At 46.8% G+C, this 8,186-nt stretch overlaps 1 pseudogene; it reads left to right on the top strand.

Moving 5' to 3' along the window:
* Positions 1-7,979: 7,979 nt before the first annotated feature.
* The window catches only part of LOC110343557, a 44,860-nt pseudogene continuing 44,653 nt past the window's right edge, over positions 7,980-8,186 (top strand).

Genomic DNA, 8,186 nt, shown 5'->3' with positions numbered 1-8,186 from the left:
TAGGCGGCCATGTTAATTAGTGCAGCCACTGTGGAAATCAGTAGGAGGCTCCTCAAAAATTAAACCGAGAATCAGCACATCAGCTTGCTATTCGATGCTATATACCTAAAGGAATGGAGGTCAGCCTGCAATCGAGATGCTTGCACACTCCTGTTTATATAGCACGGTCCCCAATGGGCATGTTATGGAATCAGCATAGGTGTCCATCAGCAGAAGATGGATAAAGAAGATGCAATAGAGACAATTTTACTCAGGTATGAAAATAATAGACGTATGTCACCTGAAGTGAAAAAGTGGATAGAACTAAAGAGCATCTTTTAAGTGGAGCAAACAGACTGAGAAAAACAAGTGTCAGGTATTTTCTCTCATATTCAGAATCCGTTTTTTTTTTTAAGACACAAGGGACTGGAGAGATGGCTCAGTGGTTTAGAGCACCTGATGCTCTTGCGGAGGGTGCAGTTGGGTTTCCAGTGTTCATATGACACTCACTACTAGTTCCAGTACTCTCTTCTGGCCTCTGTGAGTACCAGGTATGAACACAGTGCTATTACACACGCCAAGACAAAGCCCTCACACACATTGTCTTAGTCAGGGCTATCAGTGCTGTAATGATACACCAAGACCAAATGCAAGGTGGGAGAAAGAGTTTATTTAACTGATACTTCCCCATCATTGTCCATCACTGAAGGGAGCCTCAACCGGAACTCAAACAGGGCGGGAACCTGGAGGCAGGAGCTGATGCAGAGGCCATGGAGGGATGCTGCTTCCTAGCTTGTCCTCCTGGCTTGCTCAGTCTGCTTTCTACAAGAACCCAGGACCACCAGCCCAGGGATGGCACCACCCACAATGGACAGGGCCCTCCCCCGTTAATTAATCTCTAAGAAAGCGCCCCACAGGCTTGCTCAGAGCTGAGTCTTACAGAGGCATTTTCTCAATTGAGGTTCCCTCCTCTCTGATGATGCTGGCTCGTGTCAAGTTGATATACAACTAGCCAGCACACACATAAAATAAATATATTAAGTTAAAAAATACATCAGAGTAGAAGAGGGAATATTTGGTGAGAGAAAGGGGATCATGTGGGTGGGGCAGCAGGGACAAAGATGTGATGGGAGGTGAATTTGGCTAAAGTCACTGTATACCTTCTGGAAATACCATAATGAAACCTATTAGTCTGTACAATGGCTACACTGTAATTTTAAAAAAAAAGAAAAAAGAGGGAGAGAGAGACTTGGCTTCCAAACGCGGCCACACAAATGCAGGAATGAGGTCAGAACTTTAACCCATTGAGTTTTCCAAGGGCATAATTCAGCTCATAACAGGAGGGGTGGAAATACATGGGAGAAAGGATGCATCATGAGACAAAGACGGGTGCTGATAGGGAGACTCACAGGACAGCTCACCAAATTCCCGCCCCTGGTACACACAGCGTCATAAGTGAATACAACGACCAAATTCCCGCCCCTGGTGCACACAGCGTCATAAGTGAGTACAACGAAAGAGTTAAAGAGCCATTGTCATTGTGCTGAATTGTACAGTTCCTCACCTTAGACTGGAGGGAGAGAAATGGGGTGGGAGGGAGAGAGAGAGAGACAGAGACAGAGACAGAGACAGAGAGACAGAGACAGAGACAGAGAGACAGAGAGAGGAGAGAACCTCTCTTTTGGGATTCAAAGTAGGAAGTGGCCACATTGAGAGAAGACCCGTGGACAGTGATGGGGGCTCTGGAAGGAGCCCCTCCTGACAGGCAGGGAGAGAGTAGGACCTCAGTCCTACAGACATAAGAAGAAGAGCTCTGCTGACAACCACAGGGGCTCAGAAGGGACCCAGAGTGCTAGGAAGACATGGAGCCTGACTGCCCCTGGGACTGCAGGCAGGTGAGACCCTGTGCTGAGGGCCCAGGGGAGCTAGGCCTGAATGACTGGCTCACAGGGAAGGATAAATTCATGTCTTTAAAATTCATCCATTTAGTTAGTGTGTGTGTGTGTGTGTGTGTGTGTGCGCGAGCGCGCGAGCACACCTGTGCTATGGTAAACATAACTGGGGTGGTGGTGTCAGAGGATAGTTTCTAGAAGGAAGCCAGTTATCTCTTTCTGTCCTTGGGACTGAACTCAGGTTGTCAGTCTTGGAGGCAAACACCTTAAGTCACTGAGCCAGCTTGCTGGTCTGTATGTTGTTTTAAGCTGCTAAAGGTGGTGGTGTGTCATGAAGTGTTTGAAAGCCAGTGTATTATCCAAGGTGGCTAGCCCTGTGCTGCTCTAGTGTATTATCCAAGGTGGCTAGCCCTGTGCTGCGCTAGGATGTCATTTTCAGTCTGTGCAACTTCCAGCCAGCTAACCACTAACACACACACACACACACACACACACACACACACACACACAGAGAGAAATGATAAAATGGCTGGGTGTGGAGGCGGAGATAGGCAGATCTCTGAGTTAGAGGTCAGTCTGATCTAGCCAAAGGTAGTGAGACCCTCCCTGTCTCAAAATAAACAAGCAAATAAATAGATACATAAAATATGTCTTAAACAAAAGAACAACATCAACTATCCCTTGAGACATACTCTTTCTACTTAGGCCATTCAAACTCTCTGCAGAACTTGCTTTGGTTCTTAAGAGTGAGTCTACATAGTTTACACACACACACACACACACACACACACACACACACACACACACACACACACACACACACCCTTCTGCCGCTTTGTTCCCATGAAGGTCTTGCCAGCCAAGAGTGGTCAGGTTCGTGGCGACCTATCTCTGGCCTCCCACTTTGCATTCCCGAACCCTATCTGGACTTCTTCACTTTGTACAAGGGACAAAGCAGGGCTTCTCCCTCCCACACACACTCTGAAAGTTGTCAAATAATTGAAGCCAAGGTGTTTGTGGATAGTAAAGGTGCTGGGGCTGATAGGACAAGTGCGAGATGATGTGTTTAACACCCGCGGAAAGATCCGCATTTTAGTGGGGGCCCCGGGGGGGGGCGCTTGAGGAGGGAGTCACACAGCAGATAGCTGAACTTGGGAGGCTGAGTTCAGATGGGGCTGAAGCACCCTCTGTCCACCAGGTGACCCTTCTGTGGCTTTGGTATAAATGCTGAGCTATGACTAGGTGGTAATTGGATCCTTCCCTCTTTCTTGCTAGTGAGGAAGGGAGAGAGTGAGGGAGCGCTGATTTCACCCCAAATTGGGAGACCTAGTATTAGAATTTGGATTTTTTTGTCATGCCTGTACATAAGAAATGATCCTCTGTAAATATTGACTTGAGGCTGAGAATGTGGCTCAGGTGGAAGAGAGATTGCCCGGCAAGCACAAAGCCCTGGGTTCTAGTCCTAGCACTCAGAGCTGGTGCAGCGCTGCAATCTCAGCACCCAGGAGGTTCAGACAGGAGGATCAGAAGTGCAAGGTCATTCCACCAGGGTTACGTGAGACTCTGTCTCAAAAAAACAAGCCACAGACAAAAGCACAGATTTGAAGTTAGCTGCAAAACTAAGTTGCGCCACTAGTACCATACCCTGCCCTGCTGAATACTAATGTCCAAACAGACAAACATACAATGTAGTGCCATAAAGTCAAGACTGATCTTGCGGTTTGTGTCTTTCTGATATAAGGTCTGTTGCTACAACTCTCTCCCTCAAGGAGACACAACATCTTCCTTTCCTCCTAAGGTCCCAATGACAAACTGAAGCACAATTCCACCAAAGTACAGTCTTGGGAACCAATGGGTTCATTGGGCTTCCTTACAGAGCACATCTGAGGGGTTACTTGCAAAAGTGAGGATGCTCCCCGCCCTCAAAACCTGCATCAGAAAATCTTTACACAGCAGGGATTACGGCTTTCCCATAGCCGCGTTGATGGCGCCTCCCTTCCCGGGTCTGCCCCTCCCTCTGTACTCTAGCTGCTTCAGAAGCCACCCACAGTTAGGACAGAGCTGAATAGAACAGGTGGCAGGGCACCGGACACTCAGATGAGGGTCTTGTGAGGGGATGCAAGTGGTCAACAAGCCAGATGGGAGGTTCTTCTGCAACTGGACACAGCCGATTCCCAAGATGGCTGAGCCAAACCGTACAAGGTCCTAAATGTCTTTTCACAAGAGGAATTTCCTTCTGTGTTGACATTCTTTTCTTCTGAGATTTTTTTTACTCCATGTTTAGTTCTTTTTGTGTTCTACACTTTTTCTAAGTTTGTCGTTATTTCTAACCTTCTTATTCTTGTTTTAGATTTATGTGTATGGGTGTTTTGCCTGCATGTAGGTTTGTGCACCATGTGCATTTCTGGTTCTCACAGAGGTCAGAAGAGGGTGTTGCATCCTTTGGAACTTGAGTCACTATGTGGGTGCCATGTGGATGCTGGAAATCAAGTCCAGGTCCTCTGCAAAAGCAACAAGTGCTCTTAATCACCGAGTCATGTCTCCAGCCCCCTTCCCTATGTTTTATGCTTGTATTTCTGTTTATAATTTGTATTAATATATTACTATTTCTCATAATTTTAACATAAAATGTCATTCACACTTCTTTTTTAAAATTTAACACAATCAACATTCAGAACAAGGAGGAGAATTCTTTCGTGCAGAGCTATGTTCCTAGTACCTGGCCAGTGTCTAGACCACAATAGACACTAGTGGGAATGTACTGAGTAAATGTTAAATGTTTATTTGAATGATAGAAAGATACTTCTGGAAACTTAGAAGTCATACCTAACACGCCATGATAATTAGTAACTTTATCTACACTCTTAACTTTAAGAAATGCAGATTCTCTGCATCCATCCATACAACAATTGGGATTAGGAGTCAGACCACACTACCGTCAAATTTGCTTTGACTTTGGGATGGTGACTCAGCCACCATTGGCTGCGTTTTCTACTCTGGAAAGGGACCAATATCAGTGGCTCCTTCACAGGCAGTGTGGGGATTGCAGGGCGTTGCATGGGGTCTGGTAGTAGCTTCAGGGAGTGACTCTTAGACACTAACCTTGGAGTCTGGGGTGAACACTCCCCCTCCAGGTGATGAGATGCAACTCTGAATCCTGAGTATGTCTGGCTTGGACTTAGATGACAGCTTAGCCACCTCTCTCTCCTAGAAATTTTCTCTTACTGTCTGGAGATAACAGTACTGCGACTGACTAGCTTGGTAACTGGCTGACTTGAACACCCTTTCTGAATGTAAGTGTTTTTCTCTAAGGGTTGCTGCATGTGAAAGGTACCCACAAGGCTCTGCGACTCGGGCATCATGGCTGCTTGTGATCTTTGCCACGTTCTCGCAGCCTCCTCGTTCATCACTCATGGATATGGATGTCTGGCTGAGGATCCGCTTGCAAAGCTTTCCCTTAGGAGCTTTTATTTTAGATATTTATTTTACTCTACATACATACACACATAGTTCCCATGTGCGGAGGTCAAAAGGTTGGGAACCTGTTCACCTTTCCCACCATGCGTGTTCTGGGGATTCAGTTCACGTGATCACGCTTGGCAGCCACCTCCCTGGACTGTCTCACCTTATATATTTCCAATCACCCAGTTTTCACTCTAACTATGGCCGCCTTGGGCCGCCTTTGCTGATTTCGTTTAGGGGCCTGGTGTTTTGATTCGTTTTGTCTTCTGCCATTGGGCCACCTCCTTTCCTGGTTTTAAGTCAGGAAAGGGTGGCTGAGGTATCTCCAGGATTCTAAAGTTCCGCATTTAAAGTTCTGCCTTCTTTTATTTTTCTACTTAAAAGTTCCCATTTCGCTAGCAGCTTGTTTTATGGACAGACTACAGACTACACCACACTCATGTGACTCATGACCTTGGCAGGCATCAGCAGCATCAGGAACGTCCATGTGAGCAGGTGGCCTTCATCCTGCTTCTGAGTGAGTACAGAGTTCAAATGTCTATTTGGAATTGAAAGCATGGCAACACATTCACACACCATCATGAAGGGCCTTCTTATACCTCTGTACTCCCTGGGGAGTGGCTGTGTTCTGGGCACCAGGGACACTGAGAATAACAGACTCACACAACAATAGAAATGGACTAAATGCTAAAGAGAGCAGCTAATCCCTATAGGACCCAAATTCTAGTAGCAATGAGAGCTGGAAGTGGGGTTTTTGGGAGGTAACTGGGATTAGACTATGTCACAGGGGTGGGGCACTATGAGGGCATCTGTGGCTTCTAAGGGGAAGACAACCAGGGGAGCACTCAGATAACTCACCATGTGATGCCCTCCACCATGTCCTGAGGCGGCAAGGAGGCCCTCACTAGATGCTGAGGATGCCAGCATCATGCAAATGGACTTCCTCACCTCCTAACAGTAAGCCAAATAAGCTTCTCCATAAATTACCTGGTATCAGCCAGTCAATTTTCTTAACGGAAAATGATCCCAGACCCTGCCTTAGGGTTTCTTTTTGAGAGCAAGAAGAGACAGCACCTGAATTACAATGCATAGTTCCAAGTGATGTCTAAATTCTAGAGGTTTTATCAATGAAAATGTCAAAAAAGGTGTTTACATATCACTCCTTGCCATTTTTATTGCCGGGAGTCCAGTTCAGACTATTGCAATCCCTAGACAGTTCTAAGTTTCTAACTGGATGTTTTGTTTCTAGTTCTTTGCCACAATGATTACTCACACACTTTGCTACCAAAATTTTTTTTTAAAGACAAGGTCTGTCGCGCCTGCCTTGACCAGCAAGGAAGACGCAACGCCCAGACTCTTCTTTAAGCAGTTTATTCAGGAACCTTGAACAACCTTCTTCTCCCGGGGAGCACCAAGGAGCCCCAACCCACAGCTTAAAAGCCCTTGGGCGGCCAACCCCAGTATGCCACGTGGAACATGCAGATAGGTCCATGTACGCAGAAGCAAGCCTGATATTCAGCCTTAACCAAATACAAGTGTTGTTTATCATAGAGAGCACCTGCTGTCGGGCTAGCAGAAGGCGGAAGCCAGCACCATCTTAAGGGTGCGGCACTTCGCAGCTCTCTACAAAGGTCTTACTATGTAACCCTGGCTGGCAGGGCATTTTCTATATAGACCAGGCTGACTTTCAACTCACAGAGAGCCCCCTGTCCCCAAGTGCTGCTATTAAAAGTATGTGTCCTCACACCTGGGCAAATAATTCCTAAAATGCAGTTGATTGTGGATTCGCAGATGGAGCCCATACTCAGACATTCAAGTGTCTTATAATTTCTCTTCCTTCTAGCCCAATATAGTGTAGTCTCTTAAGCCTTTGCTTGACATGATCTTCAGTGCCCATTGCCTGTTCATCTGCAGGTCTTGATTTTAACTGGAATATGCTAATCTATTCATTACCCTCCTACACTTTACTTAAATATACTCTCTTCTTGGTAGGTTCCCTGAACCCTTTACTGGCTGTCAATTTTACTTAGCATCTGCTCTTCTGTAGCCCTTCCCACAGTCTTAGGCTCCCTAGGTGAGACATTTTGGTGTCTTATTCTCCTTTGTTGTAATTACACATGCACACACACACACACACACACACACACACACACACACACACACACGAGTGTTGAGTCTAACAACCTGATTTTAGAGTGTTCAACTACGCACATTAAATTTCTTTTCCAAAAAGAGGTCATTGGGCTGAGCATGACTCAGTATTGTGTAAACCAATGTTGCAGAGACGTGTGAAGGTGACAAGTTTGCTCCCAGCCCACTGGAGCCCCCTCTACCTGCCCTTGCATTGGTGTCTTTCCATGGCTTCTCACCTGCCACTCACACATGGTTTTGAGCCGTCTCTCCATCTTTCCCTCCCATGGGTCTTTCTCCTCCTTAGCCCTGGCAGGTTTCCAACTCTCCTTCTTGCTCAGATTCTCCTCTCTGCTTCTTTTCCATCCGCCTTTCTCCCTTTGCTTGACCCTCCCCATCCCCATCCAGTGCTATAAAAGATTTGGAGTTTGGGGTTGGGCTGAGGAGAAGCCTCAGAGGACCAGAACACATCTGGCTGGAGGAAGACTAACTCACTGGGCCAAGCTGCAGTTCCCCATGGCGTCCTCTTCCCAGAGTGGCACCAAGCTTCTGGCTTCTGAGAATGCAGCCACCCCTCTGCCTTCCTCCTTGGTTGTGAACTGCCTACAGGTATGCTACAAGCTTGCTCTGTCCCATGTACTTGCTACTCTTTACCCTAAGGGCTGCAACTGCTGAGAGCCAGGAGCCCTGCCTCCCCACACACCCCTGCTAGCCACCTCCCTT

Source organism: Mesocricetus auratus, unplaced genomic scaffold, assembly GCF_017639785.1.
Source record: "Mesocricetus auratus isolate SY011 unplaced genomic scaffold, BCM_Maur_2.0 Super-Scaffold_100009, whole genome shotgun sequence".
In the NCBI taxonomy this organism is placed as follows: domain Eukaryota; kingdom Metazoa; phylum Chordata; class Mammalia; order Rodentia; family Cricetidae; genus Mesocricetus; species Mesocricetus auratus.
The sequence above is the reverse complement of the archived record's forward strand: the minus strand, read 5'-3'. Positions and strand labels throughout refer to the sequence as shown.